At 36.9% G+C, this 16,458-nt stretch overlaps 1 long non-coding RNA gene across 1 annotated transcript in view; it reads right to left on the reverse strand.

Moving 5' to 3' along the window:
* Positions 1-16,458, reverse strand: part of LOC108637979 — a 123,722-nt gene that overhangs the window by 43,237 nt on the left and 64,027 nt on the right. The gene's annotated exons all lie outside the window — the stretch shown is intronic.

The following is a 16,458-nucleotide window of genomic DNA, read 5'->3' on the forward strand; positions in this document are numbered from 1 at the left end:
ACAGCCACTATGGAAGACGATATGGAGATTTCTTTAAAAACTAGGCATAAAACCACCATATGACCAGCAATACCCTAACTAGGCATATACCCTGAGGAAACCAAAATTGAAAAAGACACAAGTACTCCAATGTTCACTGCAGCACTATGGAAGCAACCTAGATGTTCGTCAACAGATGAATGGATAAAGAAGCTGCGGAACATATATACAATGGAATATTACTCGACCATAAAAAAGGAATGCATTTGAGTCAGTCAGAATGAGGTGGCCGAACCTAGAGCCTATCATACAGAGTGAAGTAAGTCAGAAAGAGAAAGTTAAATATTGTATACTAATGTATATATATGGAATCTAGAAAGATGGTACTGATGAACTTATTTGCAGGGTAGCAATGGAGAAACACACATAGAAAACAGACTTATGGACACACAGGGAGGGAAGGAGGGAGAGGGTAAGATGTATGGAAAGAGTAACATGGAAACTTACAATACCATATGTAAAATAGATAGCCAATGGGAATTTGTTGTATGGCTCCGGGAACTCAAACAGGGCTCTGTATCAACCTAGAGGGGTGGGATGGGGAGGGGGATGGGGAGGGAGACGGGAGGGAGGTTTGGGAGGGAGGAGACATGGGTGCACCTACAGCTGATTCTTGTTGATGTTTGACAGAAAAAAACAAAATTCTGTAAAGCAATTATCCTTCATTAAAAAATGAAAAAAAAAAAAAAAAAGAAGCCTGGGGTGAAACAGGATGTAAATGTATGCCCTGAAGCATTCTAATTGGCCTCTGTCTGTTATTGTAGATAGGCTTCTTACAAGAACACCTAGGTTTTGCCTTGTGTAGTATCTATAATGTTATAAAATAAAAAGTCATCTCTGATTCTATTCAGAAGGTCTAAAAGTTTGCTAACATGGCCTTTTCCTTGGAAGGAGGGATGTTTAGGTATTTTAAAAAGCATAATTATTGCTGAGTGGAGGAAAATGGAAACAATGAAAAACAAAAAATGACTATGACATGATCACTGCTCTAAAAAAATCTTAAAATCTAACTGGGAAAGCAAGCCTTTAAACTTACATGCAAGGTCCAATCATTTGAATTAAATAGCGAAAAGTATCTACCAGCCTAGTGGTGGGGGAAGAACAAAGATCAATCAAGTCCAGAGATAGTAAGATTTATTGGAAGGCATGATATTAAGATTGGTCTTGAAGGATGGAAGAAGAGAAAAAAGCATCTAGGCAAGGAAAATACCAGATGCTAAAATGGGGCAGTGGGAATGGTCACAGTCTTCTCAAGTTCAGTTCAGTTCAGTCGCTCAGTCGTGTCTGACTCTTTGCGACCCCATGAATCGCAGCAAGCCAGGCCTCCCTGTCCATCACCATCTCCCGGAGTTCACTCAGACTCAGGTCCATTGAGTCCGTGATGCCATCCAGCCATCTCATCCTTGGTCGTCCCCTTCTCCTCCTGCCCCCAATCCCTCCCAGCATCACAGCCTTTTCCAATGAGTCAACTCTTTGCACGAGGTGGCCAAAGTACTGGAGCTTCAGCGTTAGCATCATTCCTTCCAAAGAAATCCCAGGGCTGATCTCCTTCAGAATGGACTGGTTGGATCTCCTTGCAGTCCAAGGGACTCTCAAGAGTCTTCTCCAACACCACAGTTCAAAAGCATCAATTCTTTGGCACTCAGCCTTCTTCACAGTCCAACTCTCACATCCATACATGACCACAGGAAAAACCATAGCCTTGACTAGACGGACCTTAGTCGGCAGAGTAATGTCTCTGCTTTTGAATATACTATCTAGCCTTCTCAAAGGACCATGATAATGTTAACTTCACTGAAGCAAACCATTCTTGAGTTTCAAGAAAACTTTGAATCAATTCGGATGATGATGTTAGTCTCTTCCTATTATACCATCACCTTCAACTCAACAAAGGTTCTGCTATTCTCCTTTTACTAGAAAAGAAAGAGAGAAAGAGAAAGGGAAGGAAGATGTGGGAAGATAGGAGGGGGTCAGGGGAGGATGGAAGAGGAGGAAGGGGAAAAAATTTAAAAAGAGGAAGAGGGAGACAGGCAGGGAAAGGAGAGAAAGAAAAGGAGAACAATTGTATTCAAAATGTCATAATAAAGAAGCAAAAGAAAATTGCCTTTTTTTTTTTTTTTTGCAGGTAGAGAACAAAGTCGACTTTCCCAGGCAGAGTATGAACACATTCTGTGTTACATGATCCCTGTATGCCAGGAATGTCATTAATTAGATAGAAACGAATGACTGGAGATTTGCCAAATGCAGCTCAGGAGATCAAGGGCTATGTACTCACACGTTTTCACCTATGCTCTGGAATCCTTGGCATAGCTACACAGTATGTGTAGCTTTGTCAGGAGCTTGACAGGAGCCTGAATTAATACTAGGTTTCTAACAGAGCACTGGCTCCTGGCATAGATGGTCTCATAAATATACAATTTCTTTCAGCTGGACACCAAATAGAAAGACATGTGATCAGTGGCATGAGTTAGGGGAAAAGCCAACATAAAAGTTTACTGGTGCTCCCTGAAAAATTTGCAGCAAACGTTTACTGGGAGGTGACTAGAAGCAATGAAGGTGTTCACAAATACGTGATAACAGTAAATGTGAGCTATTCTATGTGCCCAGTACTATCATAAACACACCGTGTGCATGACCTCATGTAATCCTCACAACCCAAGATGAAGAGCAGTTACCCCTACACATCATGCATGAGGAAATCAGAGTTCAAGCTATGTTATGTAACCTGTCCAAATTCACATAGTAAGTGACATTGACCTGATGGAACACAAGTGGCCTGAATCAATTAAAACAAAGGCAGAATTGACTTCAAACACATAATTACTATAGTATGGATTTTTTCAGCATTTTCTTCTCTTCCATTTCCTCTGATCAGATTATAATGAAAAGGCATATAAGAAATAATCTTCAGTTCCTGTGTAAATTTTATCAAAAAGCAATCGCTGGGGAGAATATTTCTGCATAGTCAAAGGAAGCGGAATGGAGGCATGGTATTCAAAGGTAAAGATTTCTTAGGACACTAAGGGAAAGTTGTAAAACCATGAAGATAATTCTGTTCTTTAAAATGGTTTATCTTGTCTCTTCAGCTATGAAGGGACACATAAAAATAAAAATTCATAAAAGATTTTAGCATTTCTTATCTTCTCTCAGTCATTTATCATTCTGTGACTGTAAGATTACAAGTTCCAAGGAGCTTTACTTACTTTATGACCTGGCCTTCCTGTCATTTCTTGACTAAGTCAGGCTTGTTCCTATCACCTGGAATTTTCACAAAACTTGTTCCCTCCACTTGGAATTTACAGCAAACTTCTCAACACCCACGGCTCTGTTCAGCTATCAGATCCTCAGGTTGACCTTTCCTGAGTAACTAACCTATTTTAAGATGTTTCTCCTTTTTCCCTATCCACAACTCAATCTTCCTCACACTCTATTTCAAAAGCCTGCTTTCTTCTCCTCAGAACACTACTTTCAAAAGGTCTTTATTAATTAATCCACTTTTAAGTTATGCTTTATTTACATGGTTATGTATAAAATTGTATGTTTTAGTCATCAGTGCTTTTTCAGTACTTATAAAATTATTTGGTATATACTACGTAGTTGGTAAACATTTGCTGAATGAAGGAATACCACTATGTAGTTGGTAAACATTTGCTGAATGAAGGAATACCACTATATCAGTCAGTGGGAATGGGATAATCCTAAATGAGACACGTTTGGTCATGCTTCACGATTTAGAAAGTGCACACATATTCATCAATAATAAATATCCTACAGGAAGTTATTCTGCATGCCAACTAGTTATATTAAAACACCTATAAAAAAATAAATAAAACACCTATAATGCAGGGAACTCTGTTTTCTATCAGGAGTCTTATTTGCTTGAAGGCCCTCAGCTCAACTTGAATGCTTGGCATAACCGTGTGATCAGTTACTGATGAAATTCCTTTCAAAGCAATGGCTTAAGAAGGACAGTCAGTAGAATGTACAGAGTAACAAAATGTGTTATTTCAATGAGTTTTGAAGTTTTTATTGCCATTTCCAACAGACAGTAAAGTTTCTGCTTTCATTTGCCAAAAACGTCCCTGAAAAAAGTGAGGTTTTTATTTCTGCTTTTTGGACTAGTACAAGTTATACTGCCCAGAGTAGCTACAAGGTAACATCATGTACTACAGAATGAGTATTTGTGTTCCCCCCAAATTTAAATGTTGAAACCTATTCCCCAAATGTGAAGCTGGGGCCTTTGAGAGATGACTAGGTCATGAGGGCAGAGCTTTCATGAATGGGATTAGTACCCTTATAAAAGAGACCCCCAAAAAACCCTCACTCCTCCTGACCATGTGAAGACAGAGAAAAGGCAGCCAGCGATGAGCCAAGAAGCAGGTTCTCATCAGACACAAAATCTGCCGATAACCTGATCCTGGACTTCCCAGTCTTGAGAAGTGTGGGAAATAAACTTCTGTTGCTTATAAGCCACCTAGTCTATGGTATTTTTTTTATCAGCCCAAAGAGACTAAGATGTCACAGCTAAGAAATGAAAGCTAGCCAGTCAGATCAGGTAATTTTTTGTTTATAACCCAAAGTTACCTTGGAATTTTCTGAGTATTCAAGGAGAGAATAGTAACCAGGGCTGAGAATTCAGTCTTACACTTTGGATGTTCATATGTTTCCTCTGATGATTTATACAGGAAGTTGCAATGTGCCCATCATGGGTTCCATCCGATTCCATTTTCACTGGCCTGACGTTATACTGAAAGATTAACAGCTTGGATCTGTCTATTGCTTCTCAATTTCCCACTTCTGGGCTTGGAAAAACCCATATTTGGATTTGGGAGAAGATACAGGTAGCAAATGATTAACCTTAAACTGAGAAGCAATTACGTTTCAGAAGCAATTATGTTTCAAAAACAATTACTGGCATTTTTGCTGCTAAATGATTTTTTCTATGTTTTCATTTGCAAATAAGGCTTAGGTAACAAGTATCAAGAAGAAAATTCTATGTTAGAATTGACAGAGAGAACCCAGTTCCTTCCATTATCTCCAATGAAGTCTTGATGCTTTTGGTTAAACTGATACTGAAAGTTTTTCCTACTGTCTTCTCTTTTCAACCAAAGGAAGAAACCACAGTTCACAAAGATTTCCATCAAGATTTCTGCTCTTTATTCATCAAGGACTTCTGTTTCATTTTTAGGATATCACACATTGTTTCCAACCTTTCTTCACTATGGAAGTGAAAACAGATGTTGAGATCCTTGTACATATCTGGTGGAGAGAAACTCCACTCGTACTGTAGTCCAGTATGGTCTCCAGTCACAAGAGCCCTTCTTAACTGAAAGCACATTACTAATCACTATTTTGTGGGTTACTGTGAAAATGTATATCCCATTATGTATTTGTTAACTGATAATTTTTTAAAGATTTATAAGTTATATGCTTATCTTGGAAACATTTCTAGCAATTTCACTTTAAAAATTTGCATTGTGGTTCATATATCTGAAAAGGATGTCTTTAGTAAAACATAATGTTCAATGCTTCATGTGAAATTCTCCTAGAAAAGCTTTTGGCCCTTTATTATTCCAGGGCAGGTGTAAAGTGAGAAAGCTGATAGAATCAGCACATGGGGCAATATTTAGTGAACTGCACAAAGGCAAACAATATGGTAAGGAGACCCATAATAAATCCATTGTTATCAGGATTGCAACAGAATATAGAAAAATAGCAGTGTAAGAATGCTCTTTTGAATAGCTGTGCAAAACCTTTCAGATTACCCAAGTATAATAAAACCCCAGCTTTAGTAGTCACTAAAGTTGACAAATCCTGGCTTGAACACTCTCCCTCCCTTTTTCCATTTTAAGTAGCTGGTATATTTTAAAAAGAATATAATAACAAATATTAACAGAAAGAAAACCAACAAATTGTGGCAACATCCAAGAGGAACATATATTACCAAGAGGAACATATATTACCAGGAAATAAAAAAAAGGCCAAATTTTAGTCCTTATCCTGTGAGTACTTTTACCTTAATTCTGTAAGAATGTCTGCAAAAAATTATCATTATAAATTATGATTTATTTTTAAACTTTATTTTTTAAATTTATTTTTTATTGAAGGATAATTGCTTTACAGAATTTTGTTGTTTTCTGTCAAACCTCAATATGAATCAGCCATAGGTATACATATATCCCCTTGCTTTTGAAGCTCCCTCCCATCTCCCTCCCCATCCTACTCCTCTAGGGTGATACAGAGCCCCTGTTTGAGTTTCCTGAGTCATACAGCAAATTCCATTGGCTACCTATTTTACATATGGTAATATAAGTTTCCATGTTACTTTTTCCTTACATCTCACCCTCTCCTACCCTCTCCCCAAGTCCGTAAGTCTATTCTCTATGTCTGTTTCTCCACTGTTGCCCTGTAAGTAAATTCTTCAGCACCATTTTTCTAGATTTCATATATGCGTATTAGAATATAGTATTCATCTTTCTCTTTCTGACTCACTTCACTCTCTATAATAGGTTCCAGGTTCATCCACCTCATCAGAACTGACTCAATGCAATCTTTTTTATGGCTGAGTAATATTCCATTGTGTATACATACCACAACTTCTTCATCCATTCATCTGTCGATGGACATCTAAGTTGCTTCCATGTTCTAGCTATTGTAAATAGTGCTACAGTGAACAATGGGATACATGTGTCTCTTTCAATTTTGGTTTCCTTAGGGTATATGCCTAATTGGGTGATTGCTGGGTCACATGGTGGTTTTATTCTTAGTTTTTTAAGAAATCTCCATACATCTTCCATAGTGGCTGTATCAATTTACATTCCCACCAACAGTGCAAGAGGGTTCCCTTTTCTCCACACCCTCTCCAGCATTCACTGTTTGTAAACCTTTCAATGATGGCCATTCTGACTGGTGTGAGGTGATATTTCACTGTAGTTTTGATTTGCATTTCTCCAACAATGAGCGATGTTGAGCATCTTTTCATGTGTTCATTAGCCATCTGTATGTCTTCTTTGGATAAATGTCTGTTTAGGTCTTTTTCCCACTTTTTGATTGGGTTGTTTTTTTCTGGTATTGAGTTATATGAGCTGTTTGTATATTTTGGAAATTAATCCTTTGTCAGTTGTTTCCCTTGCTATTATTTTCTCCCCTTCTGAGGGTTGTCTTTTTACCTTGCTTATAGTTTCCTTTGCTGCGCAAAAGCTTTTCAATTTAATCAGGTCCCACTTGTTTACTTTTGTTTTTACTTCCATTACTCCAGGGACAGGGGAGCCTGGTGGGCTTCCGTCTCTAGGGTCACACAGAGTTGGACACAACTGAAGTGACTTAGCAGCAGCAGCAACAGGAGGTAGGTCATAGAGGATCTTGCTTTGATTTATGTCATCAAGTGTTCTGCCCATTAGTATTCCTCTAAGAGTTTTATAGTTTCTGGTCTTACATTTAGGTCTTTAATTCATTTTGAGTTGATCTTTGTGTGTGGCATTAGGAAGTGTTCTAATTTCATTCTTTTACATGTAGCTGTCCAGTTTTCCCAGCACCATTTATTAAAGAGGCTTTCTTTGCCCCATTGTATATTCTTGCCTCCTTTGTCAAAAATAAGGTATCCATAGGTGCACGGGTTTATCTCTGGGCTTTCTATCTTGTTCCATTGGTCTATATTTCTGTTTTTGTGCCAGTACCATACTGTCTTGATAACTGTAGCTTTGTAGTATAATCTGAAGTCAGGAAAGTTGATTCCTCCAGCTCTATTCTTCTTTCTCAAGACTGCCTTGACTATTCGAGGTCTTTTGTGTTTCCATATCAATTGTGAAATTTTTTGTTCTAGTTCTGTGAAAAATGTCATTGGTAAATTCATAAGGATCACACTGAATCTGTAGATTGCATTTGGTAGTATAGTCATTTTCACAACATTGATTCTTCTTACCCAGGAACATGGAATATCTCTCCATCTATTTATGTCATCTTTGATTGCTTTCACTAGTGACTTACAATTTTCTGTGTACAGTTCTTTTGTCTTCTTAGGTAAGTTTATTCCTAGAGATCTAATTACTTTTGTTGCAATGGTGAATGGGACTGATTCCTTAATTGCTCTTTCTGATTTTTCATTGTTAGTATATAGAAATGCAAGTTATTTCTGTGTACTGATTTCGCGTCCTACAACTTTGCTAAATTCAGATTAGCTCCAGTAATTTTCTGATACTATCTTTTGGGTTTTCTATGTACAGTATCATGTCATCTGCAAACAGTGACAGATTTATTTCTTTCCCGATCTGGATTATTTTTATTCCTTTTCTTCTCGAATGCTGCAGGACTTCCAGAACTATGCTGAATAATATTGGTGAGAGTGGACAGCCTTGTCTTGTTCCTGATCTTAGAGGAAATGCTTTTCAGTTTTTCACCATTGAGAATGTTTTCTTTAGGCTTAGCATATATGGCCTTTACTATGTTGAGGAAGGTTCCTTCTATGCCCATTTTTTGAAGAGTTTTAATCATAAATAGGTGCTGAATTTTGTCAAAGGCTTTTTCTGCATTTACTGAGATGATCATATGGTTTTTATCTTTCAATTTGTTAATATGGTGTATCACATTGATTGATTTGCGTATACTGAAGAATCCTTGCACCCCTGGAATGAACCCAACTTGATCATGGTGTATGAGCTTTTTGATGTGTTGCTGAATTCTGTTTGCTAACATTCTGTTGAGGAATTTTGCATTTATGTTCATCAGTGATATTGGCCTGTAGTTTTCTTTTTTGTGCATTGTCTTCGTCTGGTTTTGGTATCAGTGTGATAGTGGCCTCATAGAATTTAAACGTTATTAAATGTTTTCACTAAAAAGTTAGTATATGCAATATTACTGATTAAGGACACTAACATTCATACAACCAAGTGAGGATTTTCCCTTACTGTTGGGAAAATTATATGCCTATTACACTGATAAATGTACTGTATGGTTTTTGTTTTCTAGCAAATTTCTTTTGAAATGGGCTTTGGTATCATTTTAGGAAGTCAGACGAAATCCATCTAATTACTTTTAAAATTCATCTTCTTCTTTATGGAACCAAAAACCTCCCACCTTGGTTACTAGACCTATTTCCAAATGACTCCCGTTTCAAAAACAAAGATACTATCAATTCAAGAGCTGTAAAAGTTAGTACACATGTGTCATGGGGACCTTATATCATCTCTTGCATCCATCTTTTCTTTTTCATTCCTGCAGTCAATGCCCCAATCCAAGTCCTCATTTCTCCTTCCCAGACCTCTGTCTTTTAAGTAATGTCTTTCTGATGATCAATTATGCACACTACTGCCAAGATCATCTTCTTAAAGTATAACTCCTCTGTCTTTTACCCTCTTGGCCACAAATGCTCAGTGGCTTCCAGGGAAGATTCTCCACTTTCTCGCCTTCACACTTACATAGTACGCACTATGTGCCCAGCACTATTCTAGGAGTTACATTTATTCTTCATATCAACTCTGTAAGGAAGGTAAAAATATTATCCCCATTTTACAGATAAAGTATTATCCCCATTTTACAGAGTTCAAGTCACTTGTCAAAGAACACAGATAATAGGTTTCAGTACTGAGATTTTTACCCAGGGATTCTGGCTCCAGAATTCTACCTGCCTGTTTCTTTTCCTAACTTAACTATGATTCATCCTTCTCTGACTAAACCAAATGCTTTTCTGCTTTGGGGTATTGGTTACAATTGTCTCTGTGCTGGCTATCCACATCCATCAAGTTCCATCTGAAATACCATCCCTTCCATGAAGCTCACTCAGATACTTCTACAAATAGTCCAACACTGTATTTTGTACTATTTGTACATACATTGCTAAAGTATAACTTGCAGGAGCAGAACCATTTCTCATTTTCACTAGCCCCCTTCAGTGTCAGTTACTAACAGGGAAAACAGGCAGGCAATTGCTACAACTGAAATAAATGAAATACTGATGGGTGAAATCATGAAAATAAATACATTTATCATAGGCAAAAGACAAGTCTAAGTTTCTGAAAATTTTTCTTTTTTTAATTTCTACAGATGCCTGCATCTATTTTGAGCTATTCTTCCTCTTATTCCTATGAAATAAAAATAAAAATGTTTCTTTTCTTTCAGTTTTTGTTAAGATGATTTTCTATATGATTGATTATAAAGGCCATAATTATACTATCAAATTCTTTCAAAACAACAATTTAATGCAAAATCTTAACACTTGGCAATGTTTAACTCTAAAACGTAATAATTTTTAAAAATCTGTGTGGGAATAAGGTGAATTTATTCAGGCTATTTATTTCTGCTGGAATGCATAAGCAAGCAAGCTCCAGGAGTTGATGATGGACAGGGAATCCTGGAGTGCTGCAATCCATGGGGGCTGCAAAGAGTTGGACATGACTGAGTAACTCAACTGACTGAACTGATACACTTTTGTAAAGAGAAAAGGTTTATCAGTTGTTAGAAATACTAGATGGCCATGCCAAACCAAGATTCCTTTCTGATGTGTTTATAAGGGGCATCAGTTACTATAAAACCAGGAAAGACAACGTGACAACAGAAGAATATAGCTCGAGCAAGGTACACACTTTGATCTTTTTTAAAATTAATTATTTTAATTGGAGGCTAATTACTTTACAATATTGTAGTGGTTTTTGCCATACATTCACATGAATCAGCCATGGGTGTACATGTGTCCCCCATCCTGAACCCCCCTCTTACCTCCCTCCCCATCCTGTAGTTAAAATATTTAGGGAAAAAAGAATCACAGGATTGTGAGGTTAGAAGAGGACTCATTAGAATCTTCTTGAGGGACTAGAGATATGATGGCAGAATAGAAGGACTTGAGCTCACCTTCTCTCACGAAAACACCAAAATCACAACTGATAAACAATCATCAACAAAAAAACCTAGAACCTATCAAAAAAGATACTCTACATCTAAAGACAAAGAAGGAGCCACAGCAAGATGGTAGGAGGGGAGCTTTTGCAATATAATCAAATCCTGTCAGTTGGGTGACCCACAAATTGGAAAATAATTATGCCAAGAGGTTCTCCCATAAGAGTGAGAGCTCTTAAACTCATGTCAGACTACCCAGCCTGGGGGTCTGGGATCAAGAGGAGGAGCCTCTAGAGCATTTGGCTTTGAAGGCCAGTGGGGCTCGAGTGCAAGAACTCTACAGGTCTGGAAAAAAACAGACTCTTCTCTAACCCAGGGCAAAGCAATAACTCCATAGGAGCCTGAGCCAGACCTATCTACAGGATTTAGACGGCATCCTGGGGTTGGTGGAGGTTAGCTATGGCGCAGTGCAGGGTCAAGGACACTGGTAGTAGAGGCCCCTTGGGAATATTCATTGGTGTGAGCTCTCTTGAAGGCTGTCATTTTGGCACTAAGATCTGGCCCCATCCAACAGCCTACAGGCTGTAGTGCTGGAAAGCCTCAGGCCAAACAACCAGAAGGGCAGGAACACAGCCCCACCTGTCAACAGACAGGCTGCCTAAAGTCCTTCTAAGCCTACAGTCACCTGAAGATGCACCATTTGACATGACCCAGCCACTAGAGGGACAAGATCCAGCTCCACCCATCAGTGGACAGAGATCAGTCCCTCATACCAGGAAGCCTGAACAAGCCTCAGAACCAACCTCACTCACTAGGGGGCAGACACCATAAGTAAGAACTACAATCCTGCAGTCTATGGAAAAGGGCCCACAGACACAGAAAGCTAGACAAAATGAGATGGGAGACGAATATGGTTGAAAAAAAGAAAGCTAAAACCCCAGAACAACTAAGTGAAGTATAGATGGGCAATATGCCTGAAAAAGAATTCAGAATAAGCATAATAAAGATGATACAAGATCTCAGAAAAAGAATAGAGGCACAGAATGAGAAGATATAAGAAATGTTTAACAAACAGGTAGAAAATTTAAAGAACAAACAGATAAACAATACAATGACTTAAACGAAAAATATACCAGAAGCAATCAACAGCAGAATAACTGAGGCAGAGGAAGGGATAAGTGAACTAGAAGACAGACTGGTGGAAATCACTGCCACAGAACAAAAAGAGAAAATAATGCAAAGAAATGAGAACAGTCTAAGAGATCTCTGGGACATTAAACACATCAACATTTGCATTACAGAGGTCCCAGAAGGAGAAGAGAAAGAGAGGAAGTATGAAGAGATAATAACTGAAATATTATCTCTATGAAGAGATAATAACTGAAAACATCTTTAACATGGGAAAGGAAACACTCACTCAAGTCCAGAAAGTACAGATAGTCCCATACAAGATAAACCCAAGGAGGATTATGCCAAGACAGACATTAATAAAATTAACAAAAATTGAAGACAGAAAGAAAATGTTAAAATCAACAAGTCAAAGCAACAAATAACATCTAAGGGAATCCCCTAAAGTTATCAACTGATTTTTCAGTAGAAACTGTGCAAGCCAGAAAGGAATGGCATGAAATATTTAAAGTGATGAAAGAGAAAAGCATGCAACCAAGAATACATAGCAAGGCTCTCATTCACAGAAAAATCAAAAGCTTTACAAACAAAAGCTAAGAGAATTCTGCAAAACCAACCCAGCTTTACAACAAATGCTAAAGGAACTTCTCTAAGTGGAAAAGATAAGGCCACAACTAGAAACAAGAAAATTACAAATGGGGAAGCTCACTGGTAAAGGTAAACATACAGGAAAGGTTGGAAATCATCCACACACATATTTTGAGAATATAAATGCAGGTTATTGGAAATACATTTGAAAGTAAGAGACCAGGAACCTAACACAATCTTGTATGATTATAGACTACTATATCAAAACCTCATGGTAACTGCAAACCAAAAACCCAATAGATACACACACACACACACACACACACACACACACACACACAAATCTAAATCCAACACTAAAGACAGTCCTCAAGTCACAAAAGAACAAAATACCAATGCAAGAAAAAAGACCTGCAAAAACAAATCCAAAAATAACAAAACGGCAATAAGAACACACATCTCAATAACTAGCTTTGATGAAAATGAATTAAATACTCTAACCAAAAGACACAGAATGGCTAAGTGGATACAAAAACAAAACCAGTATATATGCTGTTAACAAGAGACCCACTTCAAATCTAGGAACACATACAGACTGAAAGTGAGGGGAAAAGGTATTTCATGAAAATGGAAATCAAAGGAAAGCTGGGTAGCAATACTCATATAAGGAAACATTCTCATTCACCACCACATCAAAATAAAACAAAATACCTAGGAACAAATCTAGCTAAAGAGATAGAAGACCTATACTGAGAAGCATAAGGCACTGATGAAAGAAATCAAAGATGATATAGACAAACAGAAAAATACAACATGTTATTAAATTGGAAGAATCAATACTGTCAAAATCACTACCCAAAGCAATCTACAGATTGACTGTAATCCCTATCAAATTACCAATGGCATTTTTCACAGAATTAGACAAAAAAATTTACAATTCATATGCAAACACAAAAGACCCCAAATAGCCAAAGCAATCCTGAGAAAGAAAAACAAAGTTAGAAGAATCAGGCCACCTGATATGAGACTATACTACAATACTACAGTCATTTAAAAAAGTATGGTACTGGCACAGTAACAAATACCGATCAACAGAACAGGATAGAAAGCCCAAAACCCCACACACCTATGGCCAATTTACCTACAACAAAGGAGGCAAGCGTATACAATGGAACAAAAGACAGTCTTTTCAGCAAGCAGTACTGGAAAAACTGGAGAACTACATGTTAATGAATGAAATTAGAATATTCTCTAACACCATACACAAAGATCAACTCAAAATGGATTAAAGAGGGGGGTTCAGGATGGGAAACACGTGTATACCTGTGGCAGATACATGTTGATGTATGGCAAAACCAATACAATACTGTAAAGTAATTAGCCTCCAATTAAAATAAATAAATTTATATTAAAAAAAGAAAGGGAAAAAAAAAAAGAAAGGCAAAATGGATTAAAGACCTAGACATAAGACTAGATACTATAAAACTCTTTGAGGAAAACATAGGCAAAACATTCTCTGACATAAATCACAGTGGTATCTTTTTTATCCACCTCCTAGAGAATGAAAATAAACAAATGGGACCTAATTAAACTTAAAAGCTTCTGCACAACAAAGGAAACCATAAAGAAAATGAAAAGACAACAGAAAAAATGGGAGAAAATATTTGCAAATAATAATCTCCAAAATTTACAAATAGCTCATATAGCTCAATATTAAAAAAAGAAAACAAAGAACCCAGTCAAAAAATGGGCAGAAGAGCTAAACAGACATTTCTCTAAAGAAGACACACTGATGGCCAAGAGGCACATGAAAAGATGCTCAACATCATTAATTGTTAGAGAAACACAAATCAAAACAATGATGTATCATCTCACACCAGTCAGAATGGTTATCATCAAGATTACAAATTATTACATTATCATTATCATTATTACAAATAATAAATGCTGGAGAGGGTATGGAGGAAAAAGAACCTTCCTATACTGTCAGTGGGAATGTAAACTGGAACAGCCACTGTGGACAACAGTAAGGAGGTTCCCTAAAAAAGCTAAAAATAGAGCAACTATATGACCCCGCAATCCCACTCCTGGGCATGTATCTGGGAAAAAACATGATTCAAAAGCATATATGCACCCCAATGTTCCTTGAAGCACTGTTTACAATAGCCAAGACAACAAAGCAATCTAAATGTCCATCCACAGAGGAATGAATAAAGAAGATATGGTAAATAAATACATAAAAAAGAATGAAAAATTACCATTTGCAGCAAAATGGATGGACCTAGAAATTATCATACTAAGTGAAGTCAGGCAGAGAAAGAGAAATAGCATGATACCACTTCTATGTGGAATCTTAAAAAATGATACAAATGAATTTATTTTAAAAATAGACTCAAAAACAAACAACTTAAGGTTACCAAAGGGGAAGGGTTGAAGGGGGAAGGATAAATTAGGAGTTTTGGATTAACACACTACTATATATAAAATAATCAATATGGACCTACTGTTTTTGCACATGGAACTGTATTCAATAGTCTATAAAAACCTATTTTGGAAAAAATCTAAAACTATATATATATGTGCAACTGAATCATTTTGCTGTACCCCTGAAACTAACACAACATTGCAAAACAACTATACTACAATATAAATTAAAAATTAAAAATGTTAAAAATAAATAACATTTATTATTCATTATGCATAGGAAAAATTTAATCTTTGGCTGGGAACACATATACACAGCTATTGTAGGTAAATTAAGAACATTTTTCATCTTTAGTCTCTCTTAGGGTTGGAGGTTCTATCATTCTTTTTTGTCATTCATACAGCACTTACGCTACATTTAAGTCTATTTCTCTTCTGTCCTGAAGATGGACAAGAACTGGCAACCATAGTTTCCATAACAAGAGCCTTCCTGTACCTGAAGATAATGTTTAATCCCTGATCAGTTTTTTTATCTCAAGAACAAAAAAAGTAACTTTTTTAAGTGTTACAAAAATATGATTTAATGTTGATCTACATGTAACATCCAAGAACTCTAAGGAAGTGAGGGAAGAGAAAAGGAATAATCAAAAAGAAAGGAACAACAGGCCAGATAAAATAGGAAATAAAGGCTACATGGAAAGAATAAATTAAAAATCCTTGATGGACTCCAAAAATAGTATCTGAGTGCTCATCATTTGCAAGGCACTATGTAGAGGGCTTTATGCAGTTGTCGTATAGCTAACACTTAACCAAATGTGTACCTCATGTCAAGCATCATTCTACGCGCTTTTCGTATACGAACTCACATAATGTACAGTCTTCACAACACTGCAAGGATAAGATATTCCCGTATTTCAGATAAGGAACTGAAACAGAGGCTTGTAACACCTTTATACTCTTAGTGCATTCTTTTAAGGACATCATTATTCCTATTTTACAGACGTAAAAACTGAGCATCACATTAAATAACATGCCCATGATCAAAAGAGTTGGTAAGTGAGAGAGCTGGGTTTTAAACTAAGAATTCTCTGATTCCAAAATACTTTCTGACTACATGTTTAATTTGAGAAAAAAGAAAATACTAATAAATAAGCATAACAGAGTATATCACATGCTAGGCACTATTAAAAGACTTGGGGAAATGAAACTCAAACACAGGAGGTCCTGTTTCAGAGCTATGCTCTTACCACAACACTATATTGCCTCTTGTAATCAAAATATATAATGGGAGCAACTGATTGGGGTCATGAAAAATGAGAATGGTCTCACCGGTAAATATATGCTGGTACTGCCATTTAAATAATACTTGTTTAACACTTGCTAAATACTTCTGGAAGACACTGTAATATGCAACCTAGATTCCCCTCAGGAATGAAGGATTTATTGGACCAG

Source organism: Capra hircus, chromosome 18, assembly GCF_001704415.2.
Source record: "Capra hircus breed San Clemente chromosome 18, ASM170441v1, whole genome shotgun sequence".
NCBI lineage: Eukaryota > Metazoa > Chordata > Mammalia > Artiodactyla > Bovidae > Capra > Capra hircus.